Consider the following 16,229-nt stretch of genomic DNA (forward strand, 5'->3'; position numbering starts at 1 on the left):
AGAACATTGTAAGCACCTGCATGCACTCTTAATTTTGTTAAGAAAGGAAAAGCTTTACGCCAAATTCTCGAAATGTGAATTTTGGTTGCAAGAAGTACAATTCTTAGGTCACATGGTGAATCACGAAGGAATTCACGTAGATCCTGCTAAAATAGAAGCAATCACTAAATGGAAGGTCCCGCAAACAGCTATGGAAATTAGAAGTTTTCTAGGCTTAGCTGGATACTACAGACGATTTATTAAGGATTTCTCTAAGATAGTTGTACCTTTGACTAAGTTGACCTGTAAGGCCGTTAAGTTTGAATGGGGACCTGGACAAGAAGAAGCTTTTAAGATTTTGAAGCACAGATTGACGAATGCTCCAATTTTAGCCTTACCCGAAGGAACAGAAAATTTTGAAGTATATTGTGATGCTTCAAAATTAGGATTCGGAGGTGTGTTGATGCAATGCAAGAAGGTAATTGCGTATGCCTCCCGGCAGTTGAAAAAGCACGAAGAAAATTATACGACTCATGACTTAGAATTAGGAGCCATAATTTTTGCCCTTAAAATCTGGAGAAATTATCTGTATGGAAGTAAGTTTACTATTTATACATGTCATAAAAGTTTAAGGTACATATTTGGGCAAAAAGAGTTAAATATGAGGCAAAGAAGATGGATGGAAATCCTAAGCGATTACGACTGTGATATTCAATATCACGAAGGAAAGGCGAACGTAGTCGCAGATGCCTTAAGTCGTAAGTATCAGGAGAAGCAAAAACGAGTCCGTGCTCTTAGATTAAATCTGCAAATTGATTTAATGGAACAACTGAGGAAGATTCAGGAAACAACAATCAAGGATGATGCTGAAGGAATGAAAGGTTACATAAAAGAACTAGAGCAAGGAAATGATGGAATTTGGAGATTCCACAAGAAAAAAATTTGGGTAACTAAGCAAGGAGAATTAAGAAATAAAATTTTAGAAGAAGCTCATAAATCTAGGTATACCGTACATCCAGGAAACAATAAGATGTACCAAGATTTAAGAAATAATTTCTGGTGGATAGGAATGAAAAAGGATATAGCTAGTTATGTATCTAAGTGTCTTACTTGTTCACAAGTTAAGGCAGAACACCAGAAACCTTCAGGATTATTACAACAATTAGAAATGCCTGTATGGAAATGGGAACTCATAACAATGGATTTTGTTACTAAGTTACCCAAAACCAGAAAAGGTAATGATGCAATTTGGGTAATTGTGGATCGATTAACCAAATCAGCTCATTTCCTACCTATGAAAGAAACCTTTAGCATGGAAAGGTTAGCAAAATTGTACGTAGACGAAGTAGTATCCTTACATGGAGTTCCACTCTCCATTGTATCGGATAGGGATAATCGTTTTACTTCCCATTTCTGGACTAGTTTCCAAGAAGCAATGGGAACCCGACTAAATTTAAGTACTGCATATCATCCTCAAACAGACGGACAAAGTGAAAGGACGATACAAACCTTAGAAGACATGCTCCGAGCATGTGTAATTGATTTTGGTGGTAAGTGAGATAACCACTTACCCTTAATTGAATTCTCCTATAACAATAGTTATCATTCAAGCATCGAAGCTGCCCCATTCGAAGCACTGTATGGACGAAAATGCAGAACTCCAGTTTGTTGGACAGAAATAGGAGAAAGTCAATTATCAGGTCCAGAAATTGTACAAGAAACCATAGATAAGATAACTCAAATCAAAGAAAGACTGAAGACTGCTAGAGATCGCCAGAAAAGTTATGCAGACAATCGCCGTAAACCACTAGAATTTCAAGTCGGAGACAAGGTACTTTTGAAAGTCTCTCCTTGGAAAGGAGTAGTACGATTCGGTAAGAAAGGAAAGCTGAGTCCAAGATACGTAGGACCATTTTCAATAATGCAACGAATAGGACCAGTTGCTTATCGATTACAACTACCAGAAGAACTAGCTGGAGTACATGATGTATTTCATCTATCCAATCTCAAGAAATGTTTATCATACGAATCCCTGGTAGTACCTCTTCAGGATATAGAGGTAAATGAAAAGTTAAAATTTGTAGAAAAATCACTACAGATAGAAGATAGAAAAGTCAAGTTTCTCAAACACAAGCGACTAGTACTAGTCAAAGTCAAATGGGATTCAAAGAGAGGACCAGAATACACTTGGGAGCTGGAATCAGAAATGAAACGGAAATACCCTCATCTATTCCAATAAATCTCGAGGACGAGATTTTTCTTAAGGTGGGGAGGATGTAACAACTTTCGCTAAAATTAATACTTAGTATGTTAATTATATATTAAGGAAACCCTAATTGAGAAACCCAAGTAATTTCGCATAAACCCTAAAATTTTCAAAACAATCGGAATCAGGATCAGGGCCCTTAAACTCAGGGGGTTAAACCCTGATAGACATTTATCTTCAATATTTGCTGTAGAAAATGAAATTGATCGTACAGTTAACTCAGCAAAGCTACTGGACACGAAACCAACCTAGGCTAGGAAATAGACCCGTCGCGCCACGCGACGCGCGCAAGGAAACCCTTCGCGTGGCGCGAATGGGGGCACTTTTCAGATATAAATAGGGGATGTTGGCACTTGAAGTTTGCTGTTAGTTCGACGTCCAAACTCAATTTCTACATTGAGTTATAACAGAAACAGTACACAACACACAATTCACGAATCACTGCTGCCGCAAAACAGGGTAATAACTCGATCGCTATTACGATACAACGTCCGATCGATTGAAACTATCCAACGATTGTTTGAGTGCTGCTCAAATTGAGTTTATACTTGTTATTCATCGTGATTTCGACTTGAATGTTTGAGTGTTGTCCGAACTCGGGCTATACTCTGTTATTCGTTGTGAATCCGCTGGATATTTAAGTATCGCACTTATAAATCGTTGTGAGGGTTTAATCTCGTGAATTGTCGTAAATGTTGTATTAGTTACTAACCCCCTTTGCGTGTATTGTGAATTAAATTAGGTTAATCAAGGCTAATCAGTAGGCTTATACTCTGCTCGTTAAATCTGCAATGTGAGTCATTCTCTTTTTATCAACTGTTTTACAAAACTCCAAATTATTTTCAAAGTTATACTTACAGGGATTAAGTCTATGTAATCACCAAATTACAGCCGGTATGTGGGGTTTTGTATACATTACTTGATAACCGTCACCATTGGACAACGAGTTAGCCAAGGGGTGATATGACCATAGTCACAGACACCATCGGGCAATGAGGCTACCGATGGCTGGTCGAGTGATAAATACTGTGGGTAGTTGGTTTGATATCAGAAACATTGTAATCGCTCTTAATACTGTAATTTATAACCGATGTGTCATTTTTAGTAAAATGAATGATTCACTCAGTATTTCCCCGCTGACAAAACCTTTTTCAAACATGTTTCAGGTGATCTATTGTGATCCAAGAAAAGTGCCGTGAAGCACTACAAGCTTAGAGAAGTGGCTCAATGTAAATAAATAAAGAAACATGTTTCGTAAAATAAAGATTTCCTAGTGAAATCACCTTATTGTAAATTACCAGGTTTTATCCCTAAATTATTTAAACGGGCAGTTTTAATATTACAAGATCCTGTTTTAAAAAGACTTCCGTTGTCACTTAAATTAATACCACGGGATTTCCTGCGTCGCGGCTCTGGACCGGGTCAAACCGGGGCCGATGGCCATGACAACTCAGATGCAAAAGGTTTGAGATTTGGACTAAAGTTGCAAAACTGCCCAAACCTCAGGGACCATAATGGCAGTTTACTCTATTTAAAAATAATAGTTTACCTAGTGACCACCCCATATGTTTTAGTGCAAGAGTGGCTTAGAGAGAGAATTGATATGATAAGGGTGGAGGGTATGGTTCAATCACTCTAGGGTGTTTAGGTGATTCTCTAGCCAATAATATTATGCCATGTCAACTCCCCATTCCACTCCCCATTTTGCACTCGCTCACTAGGTATGATTCAATCACTCTAGGGTGTTTGAGTTATATATTTTTTATGAGTAAACTGCCATTTTGGTCCCTGAGGTTTGGTCACTTTTGTCACTTTAGTCCAAAACTTAAACCTTTTGCATCTGGGTCCTTGTGGTTTCAGTTTTATTGCCATTTTGGTCCAAAAATGAAATCAAGTCATATTTGTCTTATAAAATCCTGCAATTTTGTCATTTTTCTCAGGGGCAAATCAGGTCATATTTGTCTTATAAAATATGGTATTTATTTATAAAAAAAAGAAATGATCATTTTGCCCCTGCGGAAAAGGACAAAATAGCAATATTTTTTAAGACAAATATGACCTGATTTCATTTTTGAACCAAAATAGCAATAAAACTGAAACCACAGAGACCCAGATGCAAAAAGTTTGAGTTTTGGACTGAAGTGGCAAAAGTGACCAAACCACAGGGACCAAAATGGCAGTTTACTCTTTTTTTATTTTCTAGAAATTATGCATAAATAAGTAAAACATATTTTAAACTAAATAAAAGTACTTTTAATTAAAAAAACACATTACATACCTAAAACTAAAAAATTAAACCATAGTAAACCTAATATTTAGAAATTGCATGGCCAATTATATTTTTTTGCGATATCTCGTTTCCTCGCCAGAATAAATGGCAACATCTCGGGTGAAGCATGGTCGTGTGACTTAGTAAATGTCTCCAAATCCCGATCATACAAAAGTTGTTTCACCGCCTCGCGTTGTTCCGCCACTAATGCTATGGTGTCTTCCTCGCGTTTCTTTCTTATATACGTCAACTTTATCGCCCGTGCTTTTTTTTCTTCTTTCATAAGAGTGTATTGCGTGGGCTTCTCGGTGAGGGCCTCTTTGCTATCGGTTGTTGATGTTGCGGGCCACTTTTCTTTCTTTTTTTTTGTCTTGTTGGTGAGGGGTCTACGTTTATGTCCGGTATATCGCTATTGAACTCAGTTCCCGGTGTACCCGTATTGTAGTTATCCGAATCGGACGACTTTCTTTTTTCTCCTGAACTTCCACTTCTTCACCCAACAATGGTACCGGTGCCCATTTGTCATGTTTACGAACGACCTCCCATGCCTCAATATGTTGAAAACCACTCGGATATTTTGATTTGAAATCAGTTAAAGCCCTATTCATGACGTCGACGTCGCCACACCCAATACCACGAATACGATCCTACATAGATAATAAATATAAAGTAAAAAATAATTAAACATAAACAATGTTATGGAAAATATTTTTTTAAATGTTCAAAAAAAAAATGTTACCGCTTGATGCTAAAGACCGTTGAAGTAGTTTATTTTAGTCAACATAGGCATCCATTTTGAACGTACTAGATGAACTGTTCGAGTACTTCCGCCGAACGTTTCGTTGTTATGGTCGAGAACTTTTTTCCAAAAACTGTCCCTTTTTTGTTGGTTTCCTTGTTGCTAAGGCCTCTTCATGTTTTTTTCGTCCAACTTTGACGCTCCGCCTTGACTCTCTTTTGTTTCGGCTCACTTGCTTCACCAATATCATCGTCTTCATCCTCATATTCTTCTTCGTTCTCGCCACTATCTACATCCAAATGTTGTGTTTCGGGAACAACCTCTAAATCTTGGTTTTCATCGTAGATAGGAAGTGGGCGCTCGACATTCTCTCTTGGTGATTGAATTGGCGGGGTCCTAAATGCAAATGGATCGAACTCGGTTGTGAAGCTTGGGTGTGAAAATATTTGTGGTGGAAAATTAGGTTGGGTGCTATAAAAAGTCGGTTGTGAAGTTTGGGGGGTAAAAAAATTGAGGTTGAGAGGTTGGTGAATATCCGTAGGAGGTTTGAACCGGTGCACTCAGACCTCTAAAATCACCTTGTCTCGTTTGCAAAACCTTTTTTCTTGAATCCGATCCTCGGCTAGCGGAACCTTTTTTCTTGGGTTCACCTTTGTTTTGTTTATCCATGGTGTTTGTGGGTGTAGAAAGAGAGATGTTTTGAAAAAGTTGTGTGTATTAAAATGATTAAAAATTGTGGGTTATATAAAAATAAAGGGTAACGGTCAAGAGGGCAACGGTCAAAGAGGGCAATGGTCAAAAATATAGCCTCAACGGTTGAAAATGGTTCACCCTTCTCATCAATCACTTCAGTGACTATTCACCGAAAAAAGCAATCACCGTTCACCGATGGGGGTCACCGAATTAGGGGAAATGGTTCACCGATCGGTGAATGGCATCCCCGAACCATTCACCCAAGCCATACCGTGCACCCTAAGATGTGATTGGGTGGAGAGTTTGCCTCTCCTCAAGAGGTAACCATCCCTTTCACCCTAACACAATTGAAATTCAAAGAGGGATATTCTTGTCATTTTCTTTATTTATCTACTATATCTAAAAAAGATTAGAAATTACGGAAAATGGCAGCAACAATACAAACCTCATCAAACAAGTAATGAGGGTGACAATTAGCCGAATATCTGCATAAGTAGTGTTGTTTTCCAAGTGTTTGTCTAGAGCTTTATATAATAACTGTTTAGCAGCCTACACCGTTGTTTATCCAATCATTTAATTTATTAAGTTGGGTTTGTAAATGAGAAGGGTAAAGATCCAATTTGGGTTATCCCACAGAACCTATCACCAAGCATAACAATTCATATATCGACAGCCAAAAACACTCAAGATAAATATGTTTAAATGTTAGAAAAACATAGATACATACGGGAACAATGTATTTTCCAATTTCTAGAGTAATTTTCACTGGCAAGCTCGTCTCTTATGCTTTTTGCTCCATTAAGATGGTCTGGAGCAGCCACTAGCTAGTTGCTTCATTATTAGTTAATATTTAATTTTGTATTTTTGTTGGTTTCAAATTCAAATGTTTTTTTATCTACACATGTTACCAAGTTAGTCAATATGTTCATGTAAAGAAGTCATTTAACATTGAATTTTAATAGTGTTAGAGATATGGATGAATTTGGCAACAGTCTATAAACCTTAGTGGTTAAGACGAGAAAAAAAACTTTTTTTAAATAGATCTCGTAAATTTGGTCAAACCTCGGGGACAATTTTGATAGTTTTCTCTTTTTAATCAATAGTTTACATCTTTTATGTTTTCCATTGAACATTTACGGAACATTAGAATCACTTATTTTAGTTGTTGAATCACGAGCCATAGAAAATCCTTTTGATTGGTTAAATTACTTTTATCGTTTAACTACCTATGATGTTTATAAACCCATTAATATTGTCGTAAATTCCTTTCTTTCACGCGATAAGAACTCAAGCCAAAGAAGAAAAACATGCGCACACATCCTTACCAAGGCCGGCCTGGAGGGGGTGCAGGGTGGGTGACGGCACAAGGCCCAAACCCCCTCCAGGGCCCAAATATTTTTAATTTTGTGTAGAATTTACGTTGTATAAGCTAGAATATATATGCACTGAGTCGATAGATGACACAAACAAACTCTTGTTGGGGTGGTTACTGTTTTGCTTAAACAACAAGGAGATGTGGGTTCTAATCCCGGGGTCCCAAAATTCTCTATTTTAGCTTCATTTTTTGGTTTTTTTCTTGTTAGTTGAATATGATTGCCTAATTTTGTAAACTACGTCTTTCTCTTTAATTAATAAATTACTACCTAAATTAGCTAAAAATAACTATTCAAATTATTTTCACATAAATTTTAGTGATTAAATAATTGAGAGTTTATAATACATGGAAATTAGTGAATAGGGCTCAAAATTTTTATCTCGCACAGGGTCTTTTTTTTATTTAGGAGACCTTATACAATTACTTATATGATCACTTCAAAATTATTTAAAATCAAATTACTACCACATATAATTTTTATGCATACGTTATTTGTTCTTATTTAAAACTATAAAAGATGTTTGTTGTTGTTTTATCGTTTAGAACATGTTTACTTGCTAAGGATCCACTAAAAAATGGATCTTTGCCTAACTAGCCTAAGAAGGATTGTGATGATGATATGTGCCACTCCTAATAAGTAGGAATGAAGAGCATTTTGGTCCTTATAAATAGGAATGAAAATGACATCTGACACCCCTTTTGTTTAAAAAAAAATACAACAAAAAAAATCTAGTACAAAAAATCTAGCACAAAAAATCTAGTACAAAAAAATATAGCACAAAAAATCTAGTACAAAAAATTTAACAAAAAAAAATCTAGTACAAAAAAATATAGCACGAAAAAATTTCAGCAAAAAATGTAGTACAAAAAAATTAACACAAAAAAATCTAGTACAAAAAATATAGTACGAAAAAATTCAGCAAAAAATGCAGTACAAAAAATCCAGCAAAAAAATTGAGAAAAAAAATTTAAGGCAAAAAAATTCAGCACAAAAAATTTAGCACAAAAATATAGTACAAAAATCCAGCACAAAAAATGTTATACAACATAGAAATATATCACACTAGTCTAAGATCCCGCGACTTTCGCGGGTGGCTTAATACAAACATTTAAATTCACTTCGCACAATTCTCACCAAAAACTAACTTTTATCATTTTTTTTAACGGCCAACAGAATCAATCCCGAGCACTCTCGGGGCACCCACTGGACCAAACGGAGTACTCCGAGAGTAATCCGGGTCCACCATCAAATCTGGGGAAAACCCGATAACCCACCCGTCCGTAGGTACGACGATGAAATTACCGGTAAAACCCGTTTGCCTCAAGGATCCAACCCAAGTTTCCCTAGGTCTCCTATCAATGCCCACCAATGCCTCATTCTGCACCAAGTGGGAGTTGAACTTGCATCTCTCAAGAGAAATACAAGTCTTCCACCACTTGATCTAGAGATCATTGGCACTCTTAACTTTTATCATTTTATTAGCCAAAAATTTCGTGAATATATATACACACACGCACACAAATTATATACTAATGGTATTGTTATTCTTCTTTGTCGAATATAAAACGATAGTATACTTTTTGTTGTATTATATGTTTTTAATTAATTATAAAATTGAATAGATAGCTAATGAATGATCCGATTTTCAGTAACACCTGCATATTCCCACAAGTTCTATAAATTAAAATTGAAATAGTCAAAAGTATAAATGTAGCCAACTTAAAATGTTTTAGTATGGGTCAGACTTATTTTCTAAACTTTGTCATTATATTGATTAATGAATGCTTATATACAACATATAAAATTGTATACACATTCTTCATTTTCTTCTAAAAATAAATTTCAGATTATATACCTTGACGACTTTCATCCATAAAAACCAATGTCAACATTTTTGGGCAGAACTGGTCATTTGTATAAATCCATAATGCCTGCTCATACAAAAACCAATCCAATTACTTGCAAATTACAAAAAACAAAACATGCACTTTATATGATCATAATTGTTCTTACCAACAAATGAACCGACTTACCTTGTGATAGTATGTAATTGTATCCGTATAATTATCTTGTCAACATGGAGCCCACAAAATAAATGACAGTCAACCTGCCACAAATAAATTAAAAAATATATACCTGGTAAAAACAATTTTAAAACATAACTTCTAATGATGTGAAGATAATGTGATGAAACTTACCTGTTCGTACCATCCGAGATAGCTTTTAAACTCCCACTCCGACAACTCACATTGAACTCTAACAATTCCAAATAAAAAAAGGAAAAGATCAGTTCAAAGCGTAAAAACCGACTCGCCAATCTACTAAACAATTCTAAAACACTTTCATTAGCAACACTAGCAATTATAGGCCACAAAGATCAGCACATTGCTTTCCAATTGGTCCTGTTATTGCAGAACTGTACAAAAAGATTGTATACAAACGTTCCGAACTTAGTACGATACTAACTTATATATTTGACATAAACAACTAAAAGGTTGTAAATATTTATATCCACTTGAACACATTATAAGAGTGTTCACAAACCGTTGAAACTGAACGGTTTGAGATTTAAACGGCTTAGTTCACTCGGGCCCGGAACAAAGGTCTCAGGCCCAGGAGTCAAACTGAAACTTGTTGAAACTTGAACCGCAACTGATGACGATTCACCAGCTAACGGATGACGCATTAAACTTATCCATATCAAGGCACATAGAAAACAAATCTTCTTCAGTATCATCAGAAAACAAAGAACCTTCAAACTCACCCACCACACCAAGATCGCTATCGAAGTTAATATCATCAAGTAGGGTCATAATTTCCGAATGAGTGCTTCGATGAACCAAATTCCTATGCGGGTTATTGAGCGTTTTGCTAATGCCATGATTAAATTCCGATATTTATATTTAAAAAAATAAAAGATAACTGAAATCCCGCTATTTATGGTTACATACCTTGTAGCGACCTTCGACCTATATGCTATTCGCTATAGCGACCATAACGACCACTATTGACAACCTTGTGAAAGAGAATCTTGATAAATAGAATTACGTCCCATGGTTTTCGTTCGATAATTAAATCAGAGCAGCTATCCGAGCTAAAATCTAAAAAGAATCTTGAACCTAAATGATGCCACTTAAATTACAGCCCATATAGAGTATGGAGGCCAATTCCATATTTACAAAATCTCAATTCCAATGGGCATCCCAAATATATCTTCCCTTGTAATTTTGAGTTTTGATCTTATATGGCAACATATAAGATATGTCTCAAACTAAAAGTATTAGTGTGGCTAAGATTTGTACCTAATTCGAATTTTCGAATGCAAACTTGTCACTGGAATTCCAGTTTCTTCGAGTTCAAAATAAAATACACAGAGCACCATGGTGCAAAACAAATGCCATAGAAAAGGGATACTATTGTGCATTGCAATAAAGTACTTTACAAGGATGATGTAGGGTTAAGGACCAAATGAGCAGCTAACATGAGGGAAGAAGAAAAAGAAACACCATAAAAGAATATGAACTCTCAAAACAATGATAAATTTGTTACACAAACCATACAAAAATGGCAAGAAAATATCTAAACCCACCTAGATCTGGTCAAGCCTATACAAATAATAAATACTATAAATAGTTTTTGCACAGGAAAAAAAACGCTACAAGACAGAATAACAAGATCAATGAATAACAATAACCAGCTACTGTAATCTGCATCAACCTAAAGGCTTAGCCTTGCGTATATGACCCATGCTATTCACAAGATCTTTCCGTGTGCAAACTGGAAACATATTTATGTTCTTTAATCCCTTCAATCGCCATAGAACATATGGAAAGCTAAGCTGATCACGAGACATAAACCTAACAACCTCGTTGAACCAAAGGCACATAAATAAATTAGTCATTGGAGAAGCCTCATTTAAAGCTGCACAAAAAAAAAAAAACAAAAACAAAAATAAAAATAAAATTCATACATTCAAATGGCTATCGTTAAGCAATAGACGTTAAATGGCTTGATTACCCCTATACCTTTATTGCCATTGAATCTTTTATCTTCGGGGAGGCCATCTTGGTGGTATTGAGTAATTTGCACTTTCACTTCTTCCGGGGTGGCTTTGTTTTTCTTGACAACCGCCTTTGCCTCATCATACACACTACTACGGGCCCCATGTACAGAAATTGCAAGCACGGATTTTGAACGCCATAAAAGTGCCTCAAATACCCCTAATGGATCTCTCCTAAACTGGGATTTTGAATCTACCCATATGGAATATCTTGCATTCGGAAAGAGACGATGCGCCAGCATCTGATGACATCAGCATCAAGCAATAGTCAATACTCCCATATGTTGCTATAAAGCACTGGTGGAAATAATAAAAAAAATTTACCTTTGGGATTTTCCGGTTCAGCCTCTGATCTCTAAAAGGAAGATTTTTAACGATAACAATACGCCATTTGCCGATAAAACGATCTTCGTTAAATACATGCCCCTGTTATTTTTGTGTTGCAAGAGTAATTTCATCCCAAAATGCTACATAGAAGACCTGCATGAATCTATCATGTGAGATTATTAAAAAGGAAGATTTGTATTAATATGAATTTTGCATTTGAATATGCTTATATGCAGACCTTCTGAAGTGATGTATCTGACATCCGAATAGGTTGGTAAAGATTATCTTCACCACCAAATGCGCAAGTAGAAACTACGCTTTTGCAAGTTTGCATGTAACTTTTGTCTTCGTCTGATATTGTAAAGCCTCCGTCTTCGCTGTAGAAACCACAGTGTACAGATGCAGTTTCATTCACCTGTATTATGAGTTATTAATAAAATTATTAATGAAATAAGCCAATGATAATTACAGGAAGCAAAACTTTTTACTATTAGGTTAAAAGAGGCTATAACCTTAATGTCACGGCCCCCGACCCGGTTTGACCCGTTTCAGGAGCCGCGGGACAGAAATCCTGCGGTATTTAATTTAGGCGACAGCGGAAGTCTTTTTAAAACAGGATCTTTTAGTATTAAAACTGCTCGTTTACATAATTTGGGGATAAAATCCCATAATTTACAATAATGTGATTTCACGAGGAAATCTTTTATTTCTCAAATCATGTTTCTTTATTTATTTACATTGAGCCACTTTTCTAAGCTTGTAGTGCTTCATGGCACTTTTCTTTGCTCACAACAGATTACCTGAAACATGTTTGAAAAAGGTTTTGTCAGCGGGGAAATACTGAGTGAATCATTCTATTTATATAAAATGATGCGTAGTTATTAATTACAGCATAAGAGCGATTACAATGGTTTATATCTTTTATTTATCTGGCTCTATGTCACAATGGTGACATGTCACAATGGTGACGATGGTCATACCACTATTAGATCAATGAACCTAAATAGCGATGATTATCCCTGTAGGTCAATGAACCTAACAGTGATTATCCCAAGTAGGTCAATGAACCTAACTGGGAGAAAATTAGTAATGTGCACAATACCCCCACTAACCAATAAATCAAGATATCCATGACTTAGTCCCTGTAATTATAACTTTTGAAAGTAATTTGGAGTATTGTAAAACATTTGAGAAAAAGAGAATGACTCACATTGCAGATTTAACGAGCAGAGTATAAGCCTACTGATTAGCCTTGTTAACCTAATTTAAATAACCATGCACACAAAACTGGGTTAATAATCAATAAAGCATTTACGATAACTCACGAGATCAAATTCTCACAACGAACGACAAAGTGCGATACTTAAACATCCATCGATTTAACGACGAACGACAAAGTATAACCCTAATGTGGGCGGCACTTAAACATCCATTGGATATATTGATCGGTCGGAAAATGAATCGTAATAGCGATCGAGTTATTACCCTGATTGCGGCAGCACTTCGTGAACTGTGTGTTATTGAACTAATTCTACTATAACTCGACGTCAATTGAGAATTTGAGCGTCGTTCAAATGCCCAGAATCAAGTGCCAATGTTCTGCTATTTATACTCGATTTTGGACTAGCTTACGGACCGTAAGCCTAACCCTTTACGGTCCGTAAGGGGACACCTTGGGTCATAGGGTTGCCACGCGTGGGACTAGCCTTGCTGAGTCAAAATTTGGTCCAATTAGATTTAAACAACGTTTTAAGTAGATAAACATCCAACTAGGTTTTGCCCCTCTTGAGTTTTAGGGGCCCTGATCCTGATCCTGATTGTTCTGAAAATTTTAGGGCTAATGCAGAATTATTTGGGTGTCTCAATTAGGGTTTTCTTATTGTCTAATTATCATCCTAATTATTGATTTTAGTGAGAGTTGTTACACTTAAAGCTTTGTTCTCTCTGATGAAACGTTTGAAAACCAGTAAACAGATTAAACCTCGTGGTCCCCAACTCCTGTTGAGAATTTATATCATAAGGTGCATTACTCTCGGATAAATATATTACCTTACCCCTAGATTCATCATAAGGTGCATTACTCTCGGATAAACTCCTGTTGAGAATTTATACCTTACCCCTAGATTCATTGTCAAGTTCCATGTGGTCTATTTCTCAGCCATTTCCTGCATTAAGTTGTCAAAAAAAAGTCACAAAATTTCAATAAAAATAAAGAGAATAAAAATTTCAATCATGCTAACTACAAGTTCATGAAAATTTATCTTTTTTTCCTCTTCCTCCTAAAGATATCTGTCTTTGTGTATGTAAATTCCATTGATCTCTCGGGCAGCATATACCTCTGGTCAACCAATAGTTACAAACAATATACAGATTGGTAAAGAAATGAAACGATTTCAAATAGATTCGCAGAAAAAAATATTAAACTTCTAATTTCAACCTGTGGAACCGATGAAGCGATCATACCTGTTGAAATCAAATGAAAAGAGCCAATGATTCATGGATGGATGAATGGTGAGAAAAGAGAACACAGAGCTTAATTGGACCACTGAACAACAAAATCATAAAAAAAACTTTCAAAAGAAAATTTGTTAGTGTTGAAGAAACATACCAAAAATCTATAACCGGAGGCGATGATCAATGGAGGACAACAGATTTGGGAGCAGCAACGCTTGTAAAGGTTTGAAAAGGAACGTTTAACGATGAAACAGATTGGGATAAGCCAGATGGGTCAGATCACTCGTGATAGTATTCCAGATCTTCACTTTAGGCGGCAAAACCCAATTGTGATTGCTTATTTCACTACCATGTGTCCCCCATTTGTTTTGATTTATTAAATAGTATAGAGGTATAGATTAACAAACGAACATGAAAAATAAAAAAACAAAACAGACAACGTGTGATACTTATCTAGTATTTTACCCGTTTTTTGTACGGTTCAACAATAACCCATGAATCACTTAAGAAGTGTGGGTTTCCCTTTGCCAAAATTGCTTTCACGGTCTCTGGAAGTATAAACGTAGCAAAACCAAACATCTTTCTTTTGCTGGTATCGGATCTTCACATCTTGAAACGGTCTAAACATAAATGAAATCATCAAAAACAATATTTAATCATTGAAACAAAGTTCTAAACCAATTACAAATACGAACATTACATATTAGCGTCAATTACCTGATGTAACCGAAACATCTTCTTAGAATAAATATGATACCAACATTTTAAATACAAAACCAAAATTGAGTTAACCACTTCCCGAACCTCTTGTTGTAGCTCAAGTGTTCCAAACATGGCTATACATCCCATTGAATATCTCCAAAGTTCCTACAAGTAACATATTTTTAGTGTTAAATTATCACCAAACTGGTTATTAGATAATCTTAGAGTGTGACAATCAATCTTTTGTTTAAAAGTAGGTTATATATAAACCAAATATTAAAAAAAAAACTCTATTTTAAAGCACTAAAGGTTTTGGTGGTACTAACCTCCAATCACCAGGTTCATGTTGACTTCCACTAATGTCTAAAGTCACAAGTGTTGCCTTGAGATATCTTGCCACTTTGCATCTGTAAAAAGAGATTATCCTTTAAAATTTGAAGTTGAATCATGACCGGAACATGAGCATCTAGAAGTCGTTAGAGTTCAGTCATTCCTCCATTACACTTAATATGTCGTGGAAAACAAATAGCTCTGCTCTTACCATATCAAACAGAAAAAAATCATGGAAAGGGCCAGTAAAATGAAAATTCTATCACCTGATAAAGATGCCGCATCATTCGTCAAATATCTCTGAGTTTTCTAGACAAAAAAAGTACACATGGCTGAAAAATCGAAACAAAATTCTTTGAAAGACCAACGAAAAATCAAAACCCACAAACTCAACATTATTTAAAATCAAGAAACCATAAAAACTAATACATAAAACGATCAAACAACACTTATAATCATAGAATTCAAAATATTACAATGAACAACTTACCTTCATCATCACCAATTGAAAAATCATTGACATCAACATCGATGTACTCGCTCCAGTCAATGTGTTTGTTAGAAGAACCCAACGCTAATTCATCTGGTATACAAAAAAATCATAAATTCAGCCCTAATTTAAGAGCCTAAATCTAAGTAATCAGGACCTCAAATGATATCTGTATTGAAAAACCGAAAATATAACAATTGATTCATAGAAGAGACGACTGAATTGGTATAAGTATCACCACTGTCATCTCTGTTATCATCAACCATCACCACCGTCATCTCGGAAACTAGTACCAGTGATATACCTTTAGAACCCTATTACTAACGTTGTCTGCTAATTCACCGGAATTCTCGACTCAATCTCTATTTGATTCGTTGATTAAACAAACCCTAACATCTCAAATTTAACAAAATCAACATCCTAACCTAATATTAAACAAACACATTTAAAAATTAAAACAAAAATCAGCAAAACAATCTTACTATAATGTATCAGGCAACCCAATAATCGTGACGCTCCATTCAATTGAAACATATTATTTTTG

At 35.6% G+C, this 16,229-nt stretch overlaps 1 pseudogene; it reads right to left on the reverse strand.

Moving 5' to 3' along the window:
* Positions 1–10,821: 10,821 nt before the first annotated feature.
* Positions 10,822–15,963, reverse strand: LOC110876498 (annotated as a pseudogene).
* Positions 15,964–16,229: the final 266 nt, after the last annotated feature.

Source organism: Helianthus annuus, chromosome 9 (genome assembly GCF_002127325.2).
Source record: "Helianthus annuus cultivar XRQ/B chromosome 9, HanXRQr2.0-SUNRISE, whole genome shotgun sequence".
Taxonomy (NCBI): Eukaryota; Viridiplantae; Streptophyta; class Magnoliopsida; order Asterales; family Asteraceae; genus Helianthus; species Helianthus annuus.